Here is a 21,887-nt window from a genome sequence, read left to right on the forward strand (position 1 = left end):
ATATCGGCCTTAACTAACTAATAGTAAAGTCATCAAGGAAGTGTATTGGGTAAAGTTTTCAACTGAGTATAATTACACCTCGAATTAACCAAGTAGGCTAAGATACTGCCAATGCATAACGATGTCAAATTAATGTTCAAGGCCATTCAGTCATTACCCAGTCTGCATTTCACAGTTACGGTACTTCAGCACAGAACATTCATTCAATAGATTAATGGACAAGCATAACGTTGTTGGCAAACTCTTTTTTTATTTATCTTGTAAGACTTGTTCGAGGGGCTTCACGGTGGCAGAGGGGTTAGTGCATCTGCCTGACAATACGAAGGTCCTGAGTAGTCCCGGGTTCAATCCCGGGCTTGGGATCCTTCCGTGTGGAGTTTGCATGTCCTCCCCGTGAATGCGTGAGTTCCCTCCCACTTCCAAACACATTCAGCTGGGGATAGGTTGATAGGCAACACTAAATTGGCCCGAGTGTGGGACTGTGAGTTTGAATGTTGCCGTGTGAAGAGTTGGCGACTTTTCCAGGATGTACCCCGCCGTCCGCCCGATTGTAGCACCAGCTCCCCCCGCGACCTCAAAGGGAATAACCGGTAGGAAATGGATGGATGGATGGACTTGTTTGAAATAGCATATTTATTTGTTAACCAAGTTTTGTTTGAACTTGTACTAGAAACACTTTGTATTCTGCTATGTGTACAGTTGACATCTAAAAGGTTTCCAATCAATACATCTTCAAGAAAAGAGTAAAGGATGTAATGTCATTGACAGACCAGCAATTGTCATGCAGACTTTCTCATTAGAGAGATCTTGATGTTGACAGAAATACGAGGTTCATTGGAGTCTATCAAATTGCCACAGTTGACTCTATATCAAGTCATCAAGGCAGGGTATTGGGTAAAGTTTTCAACTAGCAATAATCACACCTCAGATAAACCTCATAGGCAATGATACCACCACTGCACAAAGATATCAAATTAATGTTCAAGGCCATTCAGTCATTACCCAACCTACATTTCAGAGTTACGGTACTTCAGCACAGAACAATCACACATTTAATAAATGTACTAGCATAACATAATTGGAAAACTCTATTATTCTTTATCCTGAAAGACTGGTGTGGGAAATAGCATATTTATTTATGTTAATTTGACCAACATTTGTTTGAACTTGAATTAGAAACACATTCTATTGTTCTTTGTTTACAGTTGCGTTAGGCAGGGTTTTCGTATCAAAACATTTTCAAGTTAAGGATGTATTTTCATTGACAGACCAGCACCTGTCATGCAGAATGTTTCATTAATGACATCATGAAGTTGACAGCAAGATGAGACCTAAAGAAGGCTATCAAAAATTGCCATAACTGACTATATTTCAAGTCATCAAGGCAGGGTATCGGGTAAAGTTTTCAACTAATAGTAATCACACTTTGGATAAAACTCATGGGCTATCATGCTGCCATTGAACAACATAGTCATGTAAATGTTCAAGGCCATGCAGTCATTACTCAGCCTACATATCACAGTTTCGGTACTTCAGCACAGAACATTTATTCATTAAATTAATGGACAAGCATAACATAGTTGGCTAACTATTTTATTCTTTGTCTTGTAAGATCGCTGTGTGAAATATTGTATTTATTTGTTATCTTTTGACCAAAGATTGTTTAAACTTGTACTAAAAATATCATGTAGCGTACCGCATGTTGTGTCAACAATGCACAACGAGGCACAACACACGGCATGCTAACAGCGACCAGGCTACGATAGACTGACCATTCTTCCTCTTTTCACAAGATTTGTCCTCTTTTGCAGGGCTATCTGGGTGGAGTTTCTTAAATGCCTCAAATGTCCGGCATTTAAAGTTAGGGTTGTGTGTGTTTTCAATGTACGTCCAGGGTTAAGAAGGGGTTACAAACAAAACAAATTGTGCACGCAGCAGCATTCGTGAGGAAGGGGCAGAGACAGGGAGAGCGAGAAAGTTATGATAAACTCGCATGCGGTGCAAGACTCTGCTTTTTACCCATAGATTTATCAGATTTTTATTTTTATTTTCTATATCAGGGGTGTTAGAAGTGTGCCCCGGGAGCCATTTGCGGCCCACAGCTAATGTTTTAAAGGTCCACGCCACATTCTAAAAATACTATTGAAATAAACAAAAACATAAACAAAAGTGAAAAAAAAGCTTAAAATCTAAATGTAATTTAGAAGAGTTGCAACCTTGACTAACAGAACAAAGCTGTTTTTTTTTGCTTTACAACTGCCATTGCTCAAAACATAATTTTGAATCAAAATCAATGTTATTATGATTTATTGACCTATCCAAGGTTCCGATTACTTCACATCAAATATTACTCTTAGAAAAATATTTTTGAAGGAAAATTTTGCAAATTTGGTAAATAAATAAGCAAAAGATGTACATTTTGTTGTTTTTTTACTGTACCGAAAATGAACCGAACCGTGACCTCTGAAACGAGGTACGTACCGAACCGACATTTTTGTGTACCGTTACACCCTTAATCTCAAGGGAAGCTATCAAAAATTGCTATAGCTGATTAAGAATAATCACACATTTAATTGATGTACTTGCATAACATAATTGGCAAACTGTTATTATTTATCCTGTAAGACTGTTGTGTGAAATAGCATATTTATTTCTTTTAATTTGACCAACGTTTGTTTTAATTTGTACTACAAACACACTCTATTGTTCTTTGTGTACAGTTAAGTTATGCAAGGTGTACCATCAATACATCTTGAAGTTAAGGATGTAATTTCATTGACAGACCAGCCACCTGTCATGCGGAAATTTATTAATGAGATCTTGAGATTAACAGACGGATGAGTCTCAATGGAGACTATCAAAAATTGCCACAGCTGACTATTTTTCAAGCCATCAAAGCTGATACTAGGTAAAGTTTTCAATTAGCATTAGTCACGCCTCAGATAAGCCTCATGGGCTATAATACTGCCACTGCACAAAGATGTCAAGTAAATCTTCAAGGCCATTCAGTCACTACTCAGCCTACATATCACAGTTACGGTACTTCATAACAGAACATTCATTCATTAAATTAATGGACTAGCATAACATAGTTGTCAAACACTTTTATTCTTTGTCTTGTAAGACTGTTGTTTGAAATAGCATATTTATTTGTTGACCAAGATCTGTTTGAACTTGTACTAGAAACACATTCCATTATGCTGTGTGTATAGTTGAGTCATGTAAGGTTTCCCATCGTTACATTTTCAAGTTAATAACTTAGGATGTAGAGTCATTGACACACCAGCACCTGTCATGCAGTGTTCGTCATTAATGAGATCTTGACGTCAACAAAAAGATGAGTCTCAATGGAGACTGCCAAAAGCTGCCATAGCTGACTATGATTCAAGTCATCAAGGCGGGGTATTAGGTAAAGTTTTCAATTAGCAATAATCACGCCTCAGATAAGCCTCATGGGCTATGATACTGCCACTGCACAAAGATGTAAAATTAACGTTCAAGGCCATTCAGTCACTACTCAGCCTACATTTCACAGTTACGGTACTTCATAACAGAACATTCATTCATTAAATAAATGGATTAGCATAACATAGTTGGCAAACTCTTTTATTCTTTGTCTTGTAAGACTGTTGTTTGAAATAGCCTTTTTATTTGTCGACCCAGGTCTGTTTGAACTTGTACTAAAAACACATTCCATTATGCTTTGTGTATAGTTGAGTTATGTAAGGTTTCCCTATCGTTGCATTTTCAAGTAACTAAATTAGGATGTAGTGTCATTGACAGACCGGCACCTGTCATGCAGAGTTCGTCAGTAATGAGATCTTGACGTTTACAAAAAGATGAGTCTCACTGGAAACTACCAAAAGTTGCCATAGCTGACTATGATTCAAGTCACCAAGGCATGGTATCGGGTAAAGTTGTCAATTAGCAATAATCAGGCCTCAGATAAGCCTCATGGGCTATGATACCGCCACTACACAAAGATGTCAAATAAACGTTCAAGGCCATTCAGTCACTACTCAGCCTACATTTCACAGTTACGGTACTTCATAACAGAACATTCATTCATTAAATTAATGGACTAGCAAACTCTTTTATTCTTTGTCTTGTAAGACTGTTATTTGAAATAGCATATTTATTTGTTGACCAAGGTCGGTTTGAACTTGTACTAGAAACACATTCCATTTTGCTTTGTGTATAATTGAGTTATGTAAGGTTTCCCATCGTTACATTTCAAAGTAATTAAATTAATATGTAGTGTCATTGACAGACCAGCACCTATCATGCAGGGTTCGTCATTAATGAGATCTTGACGTTAACAAAACGATGAGTCTCAATGGAGACTACCAAAAGTTGCCATAGCTGACTATGATTCAAGTCATCAAGGCGGGGTATTGGGTAAAGTTTTCAATTAGCAATAATCACGCCTCGGTTAAACCTTGTGGGCTAAGTTACAGCCACTGCTCAAAGACGTCAAGTGAATGTTTAAGGCCATTCAGTCACTACTCAGCCTACAAATCACAGTTACTGTACTTCAGCACAGAACATTCATTCATTAAATTAATGAACTAGCATAACATAGTTGGCAAACTCTTTTATTCTTTGTCTTGTAAGACTGTTGTTTGAAATAGCATATTTATTTGTTGACCAAGGTCTGTTTGAACTTGTACTAGAAACACATTCCATTATGCTTTGTGTACAGTTGAGTTATGTAAGGTTTCCCATCAACACATTTTCAAGTAAATAAATTAGGATGTAGTGTCATTGACAAACCGGCACCTGTCATGCAGGGTTTGCATTAAGGAGATCTTGACGTTAACAGAACAATGAGTCTCAATGGAGACTACTAAAAGTTGCCATAGCTGACAATGATTCAAGTCATCATGGCGGGGTATTGGGTAAAGTTTTCAATTAGCAATAATCATGCCTCGGTTAAAACTCATGGGCTATGATACTGCCACTGCACAAAGATGTCTAATTAACGTTCAAGGCCATTCAGTCACCACTCAGCCTACATATCACAGTTACGGTACTTCATAACAGAACATTCATTCATTAAATTAATGGACTGGCATAACATAGTTGGCAAACTCTTTTATTCTTTGTCTTGTAAGACTGTTGTTTGAAATAGCCTTTTTATTTGTTGACCAAGGTCTGTTTGAACTTGTACTAGAAACACATTTCATTATGCTTTGTGTACAGTTAAGTTATGTAAGGTTTCCCATCAATACATTTTCAAGTAAATAAATTAGGATGTAGTGTCATTGACAGACCGGCACCTGTCATGCAGTGTTTGTCATTGAGGAGATCTTAACATTAACAGAAGGATGAGTCTCAATGGAGACTACCAAAAATTGCCGTAGCTGACTATGATTCAAGTCATCAAGGCGGGGTATTGGGTAAATTTTCAATTAGCAATAATCACACCTCAGTTAAACGGCATGGGCTATGATACTGCCACTGCACAAAGACGTCAAGTAAATGTTTAAGGCCATTAAGTCACTACTCAGCCTACAAATCACAGTTACGGTACTTCAGCACAGAACATTAATTCATTAAATTAATGGACTAGCATAACATAGTTGGCAAACTGTTTTATTCTTTGTCTTGTAAGACTGTTTTTTGAAATAGCATATTTATTTGTTGACCAAGGTCTGTTTGAACTTGTAATAGAAACACATTCCATTATGCTTTGTGTATAGTTGAGTCATGTAAGGTTTCCCATCGTTACATTTTCAAGTAACTAAATTGGGATTTAGTGTCATTGACAGACCGGCACCTGTCATGCAGAGTTCGTCAGTAATGAGATCTTGACGTTTACGAAAAGATGAGTCTCACTGGAAACTACCAAAAGTTGCCATAGCTGATTATGATTCAAGTCACCAAGGCATGGTATCAGGTAAAGTTGTCAATTAGCAATAATCAGGCCTTGGATAAGCCTCATGGAATATGATACTGCCACTACACAAAGATGTCAAATTAACGTTCAAGGCGATTCATTCACTACTCAGCCTACATTTCACAGTTACGGTACTTCATAACTGAACATTCATTCATTAAATTAATGGACTAGCATAACATAGTTGGCAAACTCTTTTATTCTTTGTCTTGTAAGACTGTTGTTTGAAATAGCCTTTTTATTTGTTGACCCAGGTCTGTTTGAACTTGTACTAGAAACACATTCCATTATGCTTTGTGTACAGTTGAGTTATGTAAGGTTTCCATTCGTTACATTTTCAAGTAAATAAATTAGGATGTAGTGTCATTGACACACCGGCACCTGTCATGCAGTGTTCTTCATTAATGAGATCTTGACGTCAACAAAAAGATGAGTCTCAATGGAGACTACCAAAAGCTGCCATAGTTGACTATGATTCAAGTCATCAGGGCAGGGTATTGGGTAAAGTTTTCAATTAGCAATAATCACGCTTCGGTTAAACATCATGGGCTATGATACTGCCACTGAACGAGAACGTCAAGTAAATGTTTAAGGCCATTCAGTCACTACTCAGCCTACAAATCACAGTTACGGTACTTCAGCACAGAACATTAATTCATTAAATTAATGGACTAGCATAACATAGTTGGCAAATTCTTGTATTCTTTGTCTTGTAAGACTGTTGTTTGAAATAGCATATTTATTTGTTGACCAAGGTCTGTTTGAACTTGTACTAGAAACACATTCCATTATGCTTTGTGTATAGTTGAGTTATGAAAGGTTTCCCATCGTTACATTTCAAAGTAACTAAATTAGGATGTAGTGTCATTGACAGACCAGCACCTATCATGCAGAGTTCGTCATTAATGAGATCTTGACGTTTACAAAACGATGAGTCTCAATGGAGACTACCAAAAGTTGCCATAGTTGACTATGATTCAAGGCATCAAGGCAGGGTATTGGGTAAAGTTTTCAATTAGCAATAATCACGCTTCGGTTAAACATCATGGGCTATGATACTGCCACTGAACGAGAACGTCAAGTAAATGTTTAAGGCCATTCAGTCACTACTCAGCCTACAAATCACAGTTACGGTACTTCAGCACAGAACATTAATTCATTAAATTAATGGACTAGCATAACATAGTTGGCAAATTCTTGTATTCTTTGTCTTGTAAGACTGTTGTTTGAAATAGCATATTTGTTTGTTGACCAAGGTCTGTTTGAACTTGTACTAGAAACACATTCCATTATGCTTTGTGTATAGTTGAGTTATGAAAGGTTTCCCATCGTTACATTTCAAAGTAACTAAATTAGGATGTAGTGTCATTGACAGACCAGCACCTATCATGCAGAGTTCGTCATTAATGAGATCTTGACGTTTACAAAACGATGAGTCTCAATGGAGACTACCAAAAGTTGCCATAGCTGACTATGATTCAAGTCACCAAGGCGGGGTACTGGGTAAAGTTTTAAATTGGCAATAATCCCGCCTCGGTTAAACCTCATGGGCTATGATACTGCCACTGCACAAAGATGTCTAATTAACGTTCAAGGCCATTCAGTCACCACTCAGCCTACATATCACAGTTACGGTACTTCATAACAGAACATTCATTCATTAAATTAATGGACTAGCATAACATAGTTGGCAAACTCTTTTATTCTTTGTCTTGTAAGACTGTTGTTTGAAATAGCCTTTTTATTTGTTGACCAAGGTCTGTTTGAACTTGTACTAGAAACACATTCCATTATGCTTTGTGTACAGTTTAGTTATGTAAGGTTTCCCATCAATACATTTTCATGTAAATAAATTAGGATGTAGTGTCATTGACAGACCGGCACCTCTCATGCAGAGTTTGCCATTAAGGAAATCTTGACGTTTACAAAACGATGAGTCTCAATGGAGACTACCAAAAGTTGCCATAGCTGACTATGATTCAAGTCATCAAGGCGGGGTATTGGGTAAAGTTTTCAATTAGCAATAATCACGCCTCGGTTAAACCTCGTGGGCTAAGATACCTAAGATACAGCCACTGCTCAAAGACGTCAAGTGAATGTTTAAGGCCATTCAGTCACTACTCAGCCTACAAATCACAGTTACGGTACTTCATAACAGAACATTCATTCATTAAATTAATGGACTAGCATAACATAGTTGGCAAACTCTTTTATTCTTTGTCTTGTAAGACTGTTGTTTGAAATAGCATATTTATTTGTTGACCAAGGTCTGTTTAAACTTGTACTAGAAACACATTCCATTATGCTTTGTGTACAGTTGAGTTATGTAAGGTTTCCCATCAATACATTTTCAAGTAAATAATTAGGATGTAGTGTCATTGACAAACCGGCACCTGTCATGCAAGGTTTGTCATTAAGGAGATCTTGACGTTAACAGAACAATGAGTCTCAATGGAGACTACCAAAAATTGCCATAGCTGACTTTGATTCAAGTCATCATGGCGGGGTATTGGGTAAAGTTTTCAATTAGCAATAATCACGCCTCGGTTAAACCTCATGGGCTATGATACTGCCACTGCACAAAGATGTCTAATAAACGTTCAAGGCCATTCAGTCACCACTCAGCCTACATATCACAGTTACGGTACTTCATAACAGAACATTCATTCATTAAATTAATGGACTAGCATAACATAGTTGGCAAACTCTTTTATTCTTTGTCTTGTAAGACTGTTGTTTGAAATAGCCTTTTTATTTGTTGACCAAGGTCTGTTTGAACTTGTACTAAATAAATAAATGATAAATGGGTTGTACTTGTATAGCGCTTTTCTACCTTCAAGGTACTCAAAGCGCTTTGACACTACTTCCACATTTACCCATTCACACACACATTCACACACTGATGGAGGGAGCTGCCATGCAAGGCGCCAACCAGCACCCATCAGGAGCAAGGGTGAAGTGTCTTGCTCAGGACACAACGGACGTGACGAGGTTGGTTCTAGGTGGGATTTGAACCAGTGACCCTCGGGTTGCGCACGGCCACTCTCCCACTGCGCCACTGCGCCACGTCGTCCCTACTAGAAACACATTCCATTATGCTTTGTGTACAGTTTAGTTATGTAAGGTTTCCCATCAATACTTTTTCAAGTAAATAAATTAGGATGTAGTGTCATTGACAGACCGGCACCTGTCATGCAGTGTTTGTCATTGAGGAGATCTTGACGTTAACAGAAGGATGAGTCTCACTGGAAACTACCAAAAGTTGCCATAGCTGACTATGATTCAAGTCACCAAGGCATGGTATCGGGTAAAGTTGTCAATTAGCAATAGTCAGGCCTCAGATAAGCCTCATGGGTTATGATACTGCCACTATACAAAGATGTCAAATAAACGTTCAAGGCCATTCAGTCACTACTCAGCCTACATTTCACAGTTACGGTACTTAAAAACAAAACATTCATTCATTAAATTAATGGACTAGCAAACTCTTTTATTATTTGTCTTGTAAGGCTGTTATTTGAAATAGCATATTTATTTGTTGACCAAGGTCTTTTTGAACTTGTACTAGAAACACATTCCATTATGCTTTATGTACAGTTTAGTTATGTAAGGTTTCCCGTCAATACATTTTCAAGTAAATAAATTAGGATGTAGTGTCATTGACACTACATCCTAATCTCATGCAGAGTTTGTCATTAAGGAGATCTTGACGTTAACAGGAAGATGAGTCTCAATGGAGACTATCAAAAATTGCCATAGCTGACTATGATTCAAGTCATCAAGGGAGGATATTGAGTAAAGCTTTCAAACAGCAATAATCACGCCTCAAATTAACCTCATGAGCTATGATACTGCCACTGCACAAAGACGTCAAGTAAATGTTTAAGGCCATTCAGTCACTACTCAGCCTACACATCACAGTTACGGTACTTCAGCACAGTACATCCATCCATCCATTTTCTACCGCCTATTCCCTTTTGGGGTCGCCGGCGCCTATCTCAGCTACAATCGGACGGAAGGCGGGGTACACCCTAGACAAGTCGCCACCTCATCGCAGGGCCAACACAGATAGACAGACAACATTCACACTCACACACTAGGGCCAATTTTAGTGAAGCCAAACAACCTATCCCCAGGTGCATGTCTTTTGGAAGTGGGAGGAAGCTGGAGTACCCGGAGGGAACCCACGCGTTCACGGGGAGAACATGCAATCTCCACATAGAAAGATCCCAAGCCGGGGATTGAACAACAAGGAACAGCTATATAGAATTTAAGTCATCAAGGCAGGGTATTGGGTAAGGTTTTCAACTGGGTATAACCACACCTCAACTGTTCCTTAGTCTAAGACACTGTCAGTACATTTTGATGTCAAGGCCATTTAGTCATTACCCAGCCTACATTTTACAGATACGGTACTATAGCACAGAACATCAATTCATTAAATTAATGGACTAACATATCACAGTTGGCAAACTCTTTTATTCTTTGTTTTGGAAGACTGTTGTTCGAAGTAGCATATTTATTTATTGACCAAGGTTTGTTTGAACGTGTACTAGAAACACATTCTATTGTTCTTTGTGTACAGTTGACTTTTGCAAGGTTTCCTATCAATACATCTTTAAGAAGTCTTTGTTAAGACTCATCTTTCTGCTGACTTCAAGATCTCATTAATGAAAAATTCAGCATGACAGGTGCTGGTCAGTCAATGAAACTACATCCTAAACTCTTAACTTGAAGATGTATTGATAGGAAACCTTGCAAAAGTCAACTGTACACAAAGAACAAAAGAATGTGTTTCTAGTACAAGTTCAAACAAACCTTGGTCAATAAATAAATATTCTATTTCGAACAACAGTCTTCCAAAACAAAGAATAAAAGAGTTTGCCAACTATGTTATGCTAGTCCATTAATTTAATGAATTAATGTTCTGTGCTGAAGTAACGTAACTGTGATGTGTAGGCTGAGTAGTCACTACATGGCCTTGAACATTAATATGAAGTCTTTATGCAGTGGCAGTATCATAGCCCATGAGGTTTATCCGAGGCGTGATTATTGCTAATTTAAAACTTTACCCAATGCCTTGCTTTGAAGACTTGAAACATAGTCAGCTATGGCAAATTTTCAGCAGTGTTCACTGAGACTCATCTTTCTGATAACATCAAGATCTCATTAATGACAAACTCTGCATGACAGGTGCTGGTCTGTCAATGACACTACATCCTAATTTATTTACTTGAAAATATAACGATGGGAAACCTTACGTAACTTAACTGTACACAGAGCATAATGGAATGTGTTTCTAGGACAAGTTCAAACAAACCTTGGTCAACAAATAAAAATGCTACTTAAAACAACAGTCTTCCAAGACAAAGAATAAAAGAGTTTGCTATAACATTGCATAACATAGTTGGCAAACTATTTTATTCTTTGTCTTGTAAGACTGTTGTTTGAAATAGCATATTTGTTTGTTGACCAAGGTTTGTGTGAACTTGTACTAAAAACACACTCCATAATGCTTTGCGTACAGTTTTGGCATGCAAGGTTTTCTACCAAACATGCTCAAGAACAGAGTTTAGGGTGTACTTTCATTGACAGACCAGCACCTGTCATGCAGATTTTTCATTGACGAGACCTTGAAGTCAACAGAAGGATAAGTCACAACAAAGACTATCAATATTTGCCATAAATAACTATATTTGAATTAATCAAGGCAGAATATCCGATAAGGTTTTCAACTGTGTATAATCACGCCTTAAATAATCCTCATGAGCTATGATACTGCCACTGCGCGAAGTTGTCAAGTGAAAGTTCAAGGACATTCAGTCATTACCCAGCCTACTTTTTACACTTACGGTACTTCAGCACAGAACATTCATTCATTAAATTAATGGACTAGGTCATGGTTTGGTTCATTTTCGGTACAGTCAAAAAACAACAAAATATAAATTTTTTGCTTATTTATTCACCAAATTTGCAAAATTTTCCATCAAAAATATTTTTCTTAGAGGAATATTTGATGTGAAGTAATCGGGACCTAGAATAGGTCAATCATTTATAATAACATTGATTTTGATTCAAAATTATGTTTTAAGCAATGGCAGTTGTAAAGCAAAAAAAACAGCTTTGTTCTGTTAGTCAACGTTGCAACTCTTCTAAATTACATTTAGATTTTAAGCTTTTTTTTTCCACTTTTGTTTATGTTTTTGTTTATTTTAATAGTATTTTTAGAATGTGGCGTGGACCTTTAAAACATTAGCTGTGGGCCGCAAATGGCTCCCGGGGCACACTTCTAACACCCATGCTATAGATAATAAAAAATAAAATCTGATAAATCTATAGGTAAAAAGCAGAGTCTTGCACTGCATGCGCGTTTATCATAACTCTCTCGCTCTCCCTGTCTCTGCCCCTCCCTCACGAATGCTGCTGCGTGCACAATTTGTTTTGTTTGTAACCCTTTTATAACCCTGAACGTACATTGAAAACACACACAACCCTAACTTTAAATGCAGGACATTTGAGGCATTTAAGAATCTCCACCCAGATAGCCCTGCAAAAGAGGACAAATCCCGTGAAAAGAGGAGGAATGGTCAGTCTATCGTAGCCTGGTCCCTGTTAGCATGCCGTGTGTTGTACATTGTTTACACAACATGCAGTACGCTACATGATATATCTCTGTGGAAACTTGTTTGGTACACCTCCGAACCGACCCGAAACGGTTCAATACAAATACCGTTACTGTGGAGGGAGGTTGTGATTAGCACACTGCAGGTATGAAGATCAGCGACCCCTTCTGGGTGGCTGGAGACAGCGCACCCTCAGATGGGAGCGTGGCATGGGCAGGACGGCGAGACGCAGCTGGCAGGTGATTAGATGTCGCAGGTGGTACGCGTTAATGTAATCATCTGTTGTCTTTTTAACAGTGATCGGGCAGCAGAGGAGGAAGCGGTTGTTTGGAGAGACTGAAAAGTCAATGATGAGAGATTGAGTTTGAACCAACGTGTTATAACTCAACTGTACACACAGAACAATATAATGTATTTCTAGTACAAGTTCAAACAATTGTTGGTCAAATTAAAATAGATAAATATGCTGTTTTCCACAACAGTCTTTCAGGATAAAGAATAATAGAGTTTTCCAATCATGTTATAAAAGTACATTTATTAAATGTGTGATTGTTCTGTGCTGAAGTACCGTAACTCTGAAATGTAGGTTGGGTAATTACTTAATATCTTTGTGCAGTGGCAGCACCATAGGCTATGAGGTTTATCTGAAGTGTGATTATAGCTATTTGTAAACTTTACCCAATACCCTGCCTTGATGTTAATTTGATAGTCTCCAATGAGACTCATCTTTCTGTTAACATCAAGATCTCATTAATGAGAAAGTCTGCATAACAATTGCTGGTCCGTCACTGACATTAAATCCTTTACTCTTTTGTTGAAGATGTATTGATAGGAAACCTTTCAGATGTCTACTGTACACATAACAGAATACAATGTGTTTCTAGTATAAGTTCAAAGAAAACTTGGTCAACAAATAAATATGCTATTTCGAACAAGTCCATCCATCCATCAATTTTCTACCGGTTATTCCCTTTGAGGTCGCGGGGGGAGCTGGTGCCTATCTTAGCTACAATCGGGCGGACGGCGGGGTACACCCTGGACAAGTCGCCAACTCTTCACAGGGCAACATTCAAACTCACAGTCACACACTCAGGCCTATTTAGTGTTGCCAATGAACCTATTCCCAGGTGAATGTGTTTGAAAGTGGGAGGGAACTCACGCATTCACGGAGAGGACGTGCAAACTTCACACAGAAAGAGCCCGAGCCCGGGATTGAACCCAGGACTACTCAGGACCTTCGTATTGAGAGGCAGATGCACTAACCCCTCTTCCACCGTGAAGCCCCTCGAACAAATCTTACAAGATAAATAATAAAAGAGTTTGCCAACAACGTTATGCTTGTCCATTCATTTATTGAATGAATGTTCTGTGCTGAAGTACCATAACTGTGAAATGTAGGCTGGGTAATGACTGAATGGCCTTGAACACTAATTTGACATTATTATGCATTGGTAGTATCTTAGCCTATGTGGTTAATTAGAGGCGTAATTATACTCCGTTGAAAATTTTACCCAATACACTCCCTTGATGACTTCAAAATTAGTTAGTTGAGGCCGTTTTTGATAGTCTTTGTTGAGGCTCATCTCTCTATTGACTTCCAGATCCTGTTAATTAAAAATTCTGCATGACAGGTGCTGGTCAGTCAATGAGACTACATCCTAAACTCTTAACTTAAAGATGAGTGTATAGGAAACCTTGCAAAACTCAACTGTACACAAAGAACAGTTAGTTCAATTGTGTTATTTATTTTAACCCATATTTATTCCCACAACCGCACCTTAAATTGGAGTCTTTAATCTCATTATATGCAAATATAATGACAAAGTATATTCTATTCTATTCTATTCTCACATTAGAATGTGTTTCTAGTACAAGTTCAAACAAACCTCGGTCAACAAATAAATATGCGATTTCGAACAACAGTCTTCCAAGACAAAGAATACAAGAGTTTGCCAACTATGTTATGCTAGTCCATTAATTTAATGAATGAATGGTCTGTGCTGAAGTACCATATCTGTAAAATGTAGGCTGGGTAATGACAAAATGGCCTTGAACATGAAATTTAAGTGCAGTGACAGTGTCGTACCCCATGAGGTTTATCTGAGGTGTTATTATTGCTTATTGAAAACGTTATCAAATACCCTGCCTTGATGATTTGAAGCATGGGCAATATAGGATAATGTCCATCAGGTGTGTAACTAGGCGTAATTTATGGGGGTTCAAACTCCCCTGAAATATTCTTAGCCCCCCCTAAATGATCTGGCATTATATTTTAATTGTTTATATTAATTTTCCTATTTTTACAAATGAATGCTGAGATATTCATTTTAAAGTGGCTCGAATAAGAGTTTAAAATAAATAATCATATAAACTGTCATTATTCACTCAGTTTCCCCTCACTTCATAGCGTAAGGAGTGCTACTGCCTACTGGCGCTGATGAGACGACACACGCGGCCGCCATCTTGGAGTGGTGATCCACTCCACTCAGCGCAATTCTTTTGGCAGGAGCAATGAACTCTCAGCGCATTATACCTCACTGAGATAGCACAAGTTCAAACAAACCTCGGTCAACAAATAAATATGCTATTTTGAACAACAGTCTTACAAGACAAATAATAAAATAGTTTGCCAACTATGTTATGCTAATCCATTAATTTAATGAATGAATATTCCGCGCTGATGTACCGTAACTGTGAAATGTAGGCTGAGTAGTGACTGAATGGCCTTGAACATTCACTTGAAGTGGCTGTGCAGTGGTAGTGTCATAGCTCATGAGTTTTATCTGAGGTGTGATTATTGCTAGTTGAAAACTTTACCCAATACCCTGCCTTGTTCACTTGAAATATAGTCAGCTATGGCAATTTTTGATAGTCTCCACTGAACCTCATTTTTCTGTTAACTTCAAGATGTCATTTATCAATGAAACTACATCCTTAAATTGATTATGTATTGATAGGAAGCCTTGCATAACTCAACTGTAAACAAAGAACAATAGGATGTGTTTCTAGAACAAGTTCAAACAAATGTTGGTCAACTTATAAGAAATAAATATGCTATTTCACACAACAGTCTTACAGGGTAAAGAATAATAGAGTTTGCCAATTAACGTTATGCTAGTACATTAATTAAATGTGTGATTGTTCTGTGCTGAAGTACCATAACTCTGAAATGTAGGTTGAGTAATGACTGAATGGCCTTGAGCATAAACTTGATATCTTTGTGAAGTGGCAGTATCATAGCCCGTGAGGTTTATCCGAGTCACGAGAATTGGCAGTTGAAAATGTTTCCCCAATACCCTGCTTAGTTGATTTGAAATAGAGTCAGCTATGGCAGTTTTTGATAGTCTCCATTGTGACTCCATCCATCCATTTTCTACAGTGTATTCCCTTTAGGATCGCGGGGGGCGCTGGTGCCTATCTCAGCGGCAATCGGGCGGAAGGTGGAGTACACCTTGGACAAGTCGCCACCTCACCGCAGGGCCAACACAGATAGACAGACAACATTCACACTCACGTTCACACACTAGGGCCAATTTAGTGTTGCCAATCAACCTATCCTTAGGTGCATGTCTTTGGAAGTGGGAGGAAGCCGGAGTACCCGGAGGGAACCCACGCATTCACGTGGAGAACATGCAAACTCCACACAGAAAGATCCCGAGCCCGGGATTGAACCCTGACTTCTAACCCCTATCCCACCGTGAAGACCTCCATTGAAACTCATCTTTTTGTTAACATCAAGATCTCATTAACGAAAAAGTCTGCATAACAATTGCTGGTCGGTCAATGATAATACATCCTTTACTCTTTTGAAAATGTATTGATAGGAAACCTTACATAAGTCTGTGTTATGTTTTTAATCTCTCTTATAAAACAGGGACTTTTCCAAATAGAATAAAGGTAGCAAAGGTAATTCCACTCTTTAAAACGGGAGATAAACATATATTTACTAATTACAGACCAGTGTCACTGATGTCACAATTTTCTAAAATAATTGAAAAAATAGTTGTAAAAAAACTAGACAGTTTTATTGAGAAGAACATGCTGTTGAGTGAGAGCCAGTATGTATTCCGAACCAATAGATCCACTGATTCAGCTGTAATGAATATAATGGAGCAACAGCAACTGATAATAAGAAATACACTATCGGGTGTTTATCGATCTTAAAAAAGCATTTGACACTATAGATCATTCTATATTATTGTCCAAGTTGCATTCACTTGGTGTGAGAGGATTAGTTTTAGACTGGCTAAGAAGTTATTTAGATAATAGACAAGAGTTTGTGGATTTTTTGGGTAATACATCTGAACAAATGAGGATTGAATGTGGAATTCTACAAGGGTCAGTTTTGGGACCTAAATTGTTTATTTTGTATATTAATGATATATGTGAGGTATCAAAGTTATTGACATTTGTTTTATTTGCGGACGACACCAATTTTTATAGTTAGGGACATGACTTAAAAGCGTTACCAATCCTTATTGAACAGGAAATGGTTAAACTTAAGAGATGGTTTGATGTCAATAAATTGTCATTATGTGTACAAAAAAACTAAGTTTATGATTTTCGGTAAGAGGAAAAGGGAGAAAACCATCAAACTGTCAATATATGGAATTGATATTGAAAGGGTTTCTGAACCTAGATTTTTAGGAGTGATACTAAATGACGGTCTGACATGGAAATCTCATATTGCACATGTACGGAAAGAGTATTTTTATATTAAACAAGGTCAAATATGTGTTAGATTATAGGGCAATGCGTATATTGTATTGTACACTTATATTGCCATATATCAGCTACTGTGTGGAAGTGTGGGGGAACACATATAAGAGTAACGTAAAGGCCTTGTATCAACTACTGTAAAGAGCTATAAGGATTATTCATAAAGTAGATTACGTAGAACACACTAACATATTATTTATTAACTCTGGACTACTGAAACTTCAGGAGCTAGTAAAGCTACAGACATTGTGTGTCATGTTTAAGGCTAGAAGTAAAACATTACCAGCAAATTTACAAAAAATGTTTGTCATCACTTCTGAGAATACAAAACATAGAAGAAAAGGTAATTTCAAAAAGCAATATTCAAGGACAACTTTAAAACAAATGTGTACATCAGATGTGTGGGTAACATTGTGGAATTCTCTTTATAACGAGATAAAAGACTGTAAAATATATTCCAATTGAAAAACATATATAAAGATAGAACAATAAGATAGCCATAAGTGTTTACATTTTGCTTTTTATTTATTAGTTTACTTCTTTTTTGTCTGGTTTTGTATTTGCTTTGTATCATTCCGTGAGGTGTATATTAATATCATAATTTTCTCAGTTTGGTTTATACTTCATGAAGTTTTTCATGTGTTGTGTGTTTCTTGTTTTTTTGATTGTTTCATTACATTTGGATGTATTTGTTGGTTTAAATGATATTCATGAAGTAAGATAATGTATTATGTCAAAGGGGGCAGGAAACTACACGATTTTTCTTCATCCGGCTCCTTCTCAGGCATTGTTGTGTGAATTTAAATTGTATAATTGAGGTATAATTGTGAATCGATCAAAATGCACATCGATGAAGGAGATAAATAAAAAATGAATGAATGAAATGAATGAAGTCAACTGTACACATAGCAGAATACAGTGTGATTCTAGTATAAGTTCAAACAAACCTTGGTCAACAAATAAATATGCTATTTCGAACAAGTCCTATAAGACAAAGAATAAAAGAGTTTGCCAACTACGTTATGCTTGTCTATTAATTTAATGAATGAATGTTCTGTACTGAATAGGGGTGTGGGAAAAAATCGATTCGAATTTGTATCGTAATTCTCACGTTGTGCGATTCAGAATCGATTCTCATTTTTTTAAAATCGTTTATTTATTTATTTTTTTATCAATCAAACAAAACAATACACAGCAATACCATAACAATGCAATCCAATATCAAAACCAAACCTGACCCAGCAACACTCAGAACTGCAATAAACAGAGCAATTGAGAGGAGACACAAACACGACACAAAACAAACCAATCAGTATCAATATTAGTTATAATTTCAGCATGGCAGTGATTAAAAATCCCTCGTTGACATTATCATTTGACATTTATTAAAAAAAACAAAAATCAATAGTGTCACAGTGGCTTACACTTGCATCGCATCTCATAACCTTGACAACACACTGTGTCCAATATTTTCACAAAGATAAAATAAGTCATATTTTTGGTTTGTTTAATAGTTAAAACGTACTGGCTGTCCAGAGTCGGGACCCGGGATGGACCGCTTGCCTGTGTATCGGCTTGGGACATCCCTGCGCTGCTGATCCGCCTCCGCTTGGGATGGTTTCCTGCTGGCTCCGCTGTGAACGGGACTCTCGCTGCTGTGTTGGATCCGCTTTGGACTGGACTTTCGCGGCTGTGTTGGATCCATTATGGATTGAACTTTCACAGTATCACGTTAGACCCGCTCGACATCCATTGCTTTCGTCCTCTCCAAGGTTCTCATAGTCATCATTGTCACCGACGTCGCACTGGGTGTGAGTTTTCCTTGCCCTTATGTGGGCCTACCGAGGATGTCGTAGTGGTTTGTGTTGTGGTTTGTGCAGCCCTTTGAGACACTAGTGATTTAGGGCTATATAAGTAAACATGGATTGTTTGATAAAACAAATGTACATTATTGCAATTGGTTGATAAAAAATTGTCCTTTACAATTATAAAAGCTTTTTACAAAAATCTACTCTGCTTGCATGTCAGCAGACTGGGGTAGATCCTGCTGAAATCCTAGTAATTAAATGAATAGAGAATCCTAATAAATCGGGAACATGTTATTGATTCATGTACCCACTAATCAGAGCAAAGCATTTTTGGTTGAAAAAAAGAGATAAAAAAGTAAAATACAGCACTATTTATCAAATTGTATAACAAAGTATTACTCAGTCTTGATTATTGCTATTTGAAAACTTTACCCAATACCCCGCCGTGATGATTTGAAACATAGTCAGCAAAGGAAGATCTTGGTGGTCTCCATCGAAACTCATCTGTTGACTTCAAGATCACGTAATGAAAAATTCTGCATGACAGGTGCTGGTCAGTCAATGAAACTACATCCTAAACTCTTAACTTGAAGATGTTTTGATAGGAAACCTTGCAAAAGTCAACTGTACACAAAGAACAATAGAATGTACAAGGTCAAACAAACCATGGTCAATAATTAAATATGCTATTTTGAACATCAGTCTTCCAAGACAAAGAATAAAAGAGTTTGCCAACTATATTATGCTAGTCTATTAATTTAATGAATGAATGTTCTGTGCTGACGTACCATAACTGTGATATGTAGGCTGAGTAGTGACTGAATGGCCTTAAACGTTTACTTGATATTTTGGTGCAGTGTTAGTAACATAGCTCATGAGGTTTATCCAAGGCGTGATTGTTGCTAATTGAAAACGTTACCCAATACCCCGCCTTGATGACTTGAAACAGGCAGCTATGTCAATATTTAGTAGTCTCCGTTGAGACTCATCTTTCTTTTAACTTCAAGATCTCAATAATGAAAAAATCGGCACGTCAGGTGTTGGTCGGTCAATGAAACTACATCTTTAACTTGAAAATGTATTGATGGGAAATTTTGCCTAACTTAACTGTACACAAAGAACAATATAATGTGTTTGTAATACAAATAATGATGGGTCCGGCAACACCGATGCATCGGCGCATGCGTCGAGCGCATAGCGCGAAACCCTGTTTCGGTGCACGTACCGCTCTTAGAAAGTCACGTGACCGCTCATGAGCTGTTTTGGTCACGTGACCGATACGCGAACGGTGTCGTACTGACGCCTGCGCACAAACTGTGTTTATAAGGAAGCGCATCTGTCAAGGAGATGCTGCTGCCAACAGAATCGCCGCACTTCAGTCGTTGGTCATTTGTCATTTATCGTCGCGAACATCATTTCCACCGTGTGGGAATATTTTGATCATATATCGGACAAAAATATATTTGTGTAAGTTTCCATGTCGTTTCATCATGTTTTTCTCAAAGTTTCTAGCAATGTTCCACCCACACATACATCCTATTTGTTACATTAAAAAGCGGTTACAAACATTCTCTCGATAGCTCAGTTGGTAGAGTTTAGGATTGAAGTTGTTTATGCTGAGTTCCAAAGGACACTTGTTTGAATCCATTAGCTCTTTTACCATGAATTAATAAACATGGACCCCGACTTAAACAAGTTGAAAAACTTATTGGGGTGTTACCATTTAGTGGTCAATTGTACGGAATATGTACTGTACTGTGCAATATACTAATAAAAGTTTCAACCAATCAATCAACAGAGCGTATTCAGAGCGCATGTAAAAAAAAAAAAAAAAAAAAAAATCCAAGTCCACAAGTATCCCCTCATTCACAACACGTTCTCTTAGATTTCCATGTTATGATACATGTGTATACCATTTAGTGGTCAATTGTACGGAGTATGTACTGAACTGTGCAATCTACTAATAAAAGTTTCAATCAATCAATCAATCAATCAATCAATCAGGTTCACATTATTTATTGACTGTATCTAAAAAAGATAACAAACTATTTTTATTTGAATGAAGATATGAAATAATCCTAAATGAAATACAATGATTTGGTTTATATTATTGTATATACTAGGTCATAAAATCAGTGTCAGTTGAGACGGTACATAGGTTGCCTGTAGGGATTTTTAATGTCCAGCAGATGTCAGTATTTAGTGACACAGTATTGACATAGTAGCAATACAGTTTTGCAACGTGTCGAAACGATACATGAAGCCTCATCAACCCATCACTAAGTACAAGTTCAAACAAAGGTTGGTGAAATTATAAGAAATAAATATGCTATTTCACACAACAGTCTTACAGGATAAATAATAATAGAGTTTTCCAATTATGTTATGCAAGTACATTAATTAAATGTGTGATTATTCTGTGCTGAAGTACCGTAACTCTGAAATGTAGGTTGGGTAATGACTGAATGGCCTTGAAAATTTATTTGATATCATTGTGCATTGGCAGTATCTTAGCTTATGAGGGATATTCGAAGTGTGTTTATACCCAGTTGAAAACCTTACCCAACACCTTGTCTTGATTATTTAAATTATAATTAGCTATGGCCATTTTTGATACATACATCTTCAAGAAGTCTTTGCTGAGACTCATCTTTCTGCTGACTTCAAGTGCTCGATAATGAAAAATTCTGCATGACAGGTGCTGGTCAGTCAATGAAACTACATCCTAAACTCTTAACTTGAAGATGTATTGATAGGAAACCTTGCAAAAGTCAACTGTACACAAAGTACAATAGAATGTGTTTCTAGTTCAAGTTCAAACAAACCTTGGTCAATAAA

General features: G+C 37.3%; 21 non-coding genes and 3 pseudogenes across 21 annotated transcripts; 7 read left to right on the forward strand and 17 right to left on the reverse strand.

Moving 5' to 3' along the window:
- Positions 1 to 831: 831 nt before the first annotated feature.
- Positions 832 to 968, reverse strand: LOC133563870 (U4 spliceosomal RNA). Its single transcript, XR_009809152.1, has one exon. It is a non-coding gene; the product is annotated as a U4 spliceosomal RNA (small nuclear RNA).
- Positions 969 to 1,330: 362 nt separating this feature from the next.
- LOC133563908 (U4 spliceosomal RNA) lies at positions 1,331 to 1,470 on the reverse strand. Its single transcript, XR_009809181.1, has one exon. It is a non-coding gene; the product is annotated as a U4 spliceosomal RNA (small nuclear RNA).
- A 1,372-nt stretch (positions 1,471 to 2,842) lies between these two features.
- On the reverse strand, positions 2,843 to 2,982 carry LOC133563871 (U4 spliceosomal RNA). The gene has a single exon (XR_009809153.1). It is a non-coding gene; the product is annotated as a U4 spliceosomal RNA (small nuclear RNA).
- Positions 2,983 to 3,342: 360 nt separating this feature from the next.
- LOC133563930 (U4 spliceosomal RNA) lies at positions 3,343 to 3,483 on the reverse strand. The gene has a single exon (XR_009809201.1). It is a non-coding gene; the product is annotated as a U4 spliceosomal RNA (small nuclear RNA).
- A 361-nt stretch (positions 3,484 to 3,844) lies between these two features.
- Positions 3,845 to 3,985, reverse strand: LOC133563876 (U4 spliceosomal RNA). Its single transcript, XR_009809158.1, has one exon. It is a non-coding gene; the product is annotated as a U4 spliceosomal RNA (small nuclear RNA).
- A 346-nt stretch (positions 3,986 to 4,331) lies between these two features.
- On the reverse strand, positions 4,332 to 4,472 carry LOC133563866 (U4 spliceosomal RNA). The gene has a single exon (XR_009809149.1). It is a non-coding gene; the product is annotated as a U4 spliceosomal RNA (small nuclear RNA).
- A 359-nt stretch (positions 4,473 to 4,831) lies between these two features.
- Positions 4,832 to 4,972, reverse strand: LOC133563936 (U4 spliceosomal RNA). Its single transcript, XR_009809206.1, has one exon. It is a non-coding gene; the product is annotated as a U4 spliceosomal RNA (small nuclear RNA).
- Positions 4,973 to 5,332: 360 nt separating this feature from the next.
- Positions 5,333 to 5,472, reverse strand: LOC133563940 (U4 spliceosomal RNA). The gene has a single exon (XR_009809210.1). It is a non-coding gene; the product is annotated as a U4 spliceosomal RNA (small nuclear RNA).
- A 360-nt stretch (positions 5,473 to 5,832) lies between these two features.
- On the reverse strand, positions 5,833 to 5,973 carry LOC133563890 (U4 spliceosomal RNA). The gene has a single exon (XR_009809168.1). It is a non-coding gene; the product is annotated as a U4 spliceosomal RNA (small nuclear RNA).
- A 360-nt stretch (positions 5,974 to 6,333) lies between these two features.
- On the reverse strand, positions 6,334 to 6,474 carry LOC133563883 (U4 spliceosomal RNA). The gene has a single exon (XR_009809162.1). It is a non-coding gene; the product is annotated as a U4 spliceosomal RNA (small nuclear RNA).
- A 360-nt stretch (positions 6,475 to 6,834) lies between these two features.
- Positions 6,835 to 6,975, reverse strand: LOC133563877 (U4 spliceosomal RNA). The gene has a single exon (XR_009809159.1). It is a non-coding gene; the product is annotated as a U4 spliceosomal RNA (small nuclear RNA).
- A 360-nt stretch (positions 6,976 to 7,335) lies between these two features.
- LOC133563939 (U4 spliceosomal RNA) lies at positions 7,336 to 7,476 on the reverse strand. Its single transcript, XR_009809209.1, has one exon. It is a non-coding gene; the product is annotated as a U4 spliceosomal RNA (small nuclear RNA).
- A 360-nt stretch (positions 7,477 to 7,836) lies between these two features.
- LOC133563879 (U4 spliceosomal RNA) lies at positions 7,837 to 7,986 on the reverse strand (annotated as a pseudogene).
- Positions 7,987 to 8,345: 359 nt separating this feature from the next.
- On the reverse strand, positions 8,346 to 8,486 carry LOC133563923 (U4 spliceosomal RNA). Its single transcript, XR_009809194.1, has one exon. It is a non-coding gene; the product is annotated as a U4 spliceosomal RNA (small nuclear RNA).
- A 653-nt stretch (positions 8,487 to 9,139) lies between these two features.
- Positions 9,140 to 9,280, reverse strand: LOC133563887 (U4 spliceosomal RNA). The gene has a single exon (XR_009809166.1). It is a non-coding gene; the product is annotated as a U4 spliceosomal RNA (small nuclear RNA).
- A 347-nt stretch (positions 9,281 to 9,627) lies between these two features.
- On the reverse strand, positions 9,628 to 9,768 carry LOC133563869 (U4 spliceosomal RNA). Its single transcript, XR_009809151.1, has one exon. It is a non-coding gene; the product is annotated as a U4 spliceosomal RNA (small nuclear RNA).
- Positions 9,769 to 10,897: 1,129 nt separating this feature from the next.
- On the forward strand, positions 10,898 to 11,057 carry LOC133563881 (U4 spliceosomal RNA; annotated as a pseudogene).
- Positions 11,058 to 11,554: 497 nt separating this feature from the next.
- On the reverse strand, positions 11,555 to 11,695 carry LOC133563907 (U4 spliceosomal RNA). The gene has a single exon (XR_009809180.1). It is a non-coding gene; the product is annotated as a U4 spliceosomal RNA (small nuclear RNA).
- A 1,431-nt stretch (positions 11,696 to 13,126) lies between these two features.
- LOC133563906 (U4 spliceosomal RNA) lies at positions 13,127 to 13,243 on the forward strand (annotated as a pseudogene).
- A 1,339-nt stretch (positions 13,244 to 14,582) lies between these two features.
- Positions 14,583 to 14,727, forward strand: LOC133563909 (U4 spliceosomal RNA). The gene has a single exon (XR_009809182.1). It is a non-coding gene; the product is annotated as a U4 spliceosomal RNA (small nuclear RNA).
- A 538-nt stretch (positions 14,728 to 15,265) lies between these two features.
- LOC133563892 (U4 spliceosomal RNA) lies at positions 15,266 to 15,406 on the forward strand. The gene has a single exon (XR_009809169.1). It is a non-coding gene; the product is annotated as a U4 spliceosomal RNA (small nuclear RNA).
- Positions 15,407 to 15,736: 330 nt separating this feature from the next.
- On the forward strand, positions 15,737 to 15,878 carry LOC133563894 (U4 spliceosomal RNA). Its single transcript, XR_009809171.1, has one exon. It is a non-coding gene; the product is annotated as a U4 spliceosomal RNA (small nuclear RNA).
- A 4,016-nt stretch (positions 15,879 to 19,894) lies between these two features.
- Positions 19,895 to 20,033, forward strand: LOC133563893 (U4 spliceosomal RNA). Its single transcript, XR_009809170.1, has one exon. It is a non-coding gene; the product is annotated as a U4 spliceosomal RNA (small nuclear RNA).
- Positions 20,034 to 21,537: 1,504 nt separating this feature from the next.
- LOC133563905 (U4 spliceosomal RNA) lies at positions 21,538 to 21,685 on the forward strand. The gene has a single exon (XR_009809179.1). It is a non-coding gene; the product is annotated as a U4 spliceosomal RNA (small nuclear RNA).
- Positions 21,686 to 21,887: the final 202 nt, after the last annotated feature.

The sequence above is a fragment of the Nerophis ophidion genome, linkage group LG12 (assembly GCF_033978795.1).
Source record: "Nerophis ophidion isolate RoL-2023_Sa linkage group LG12, RoL_Noph_v1.0, whole genome shotgun sequence".
NCBI lineage: Eukaryota > Metazoa > Chordata > Actinopteri > Syngnathiformes > Syngnathidae > Nerophis > Nerophis ophidion.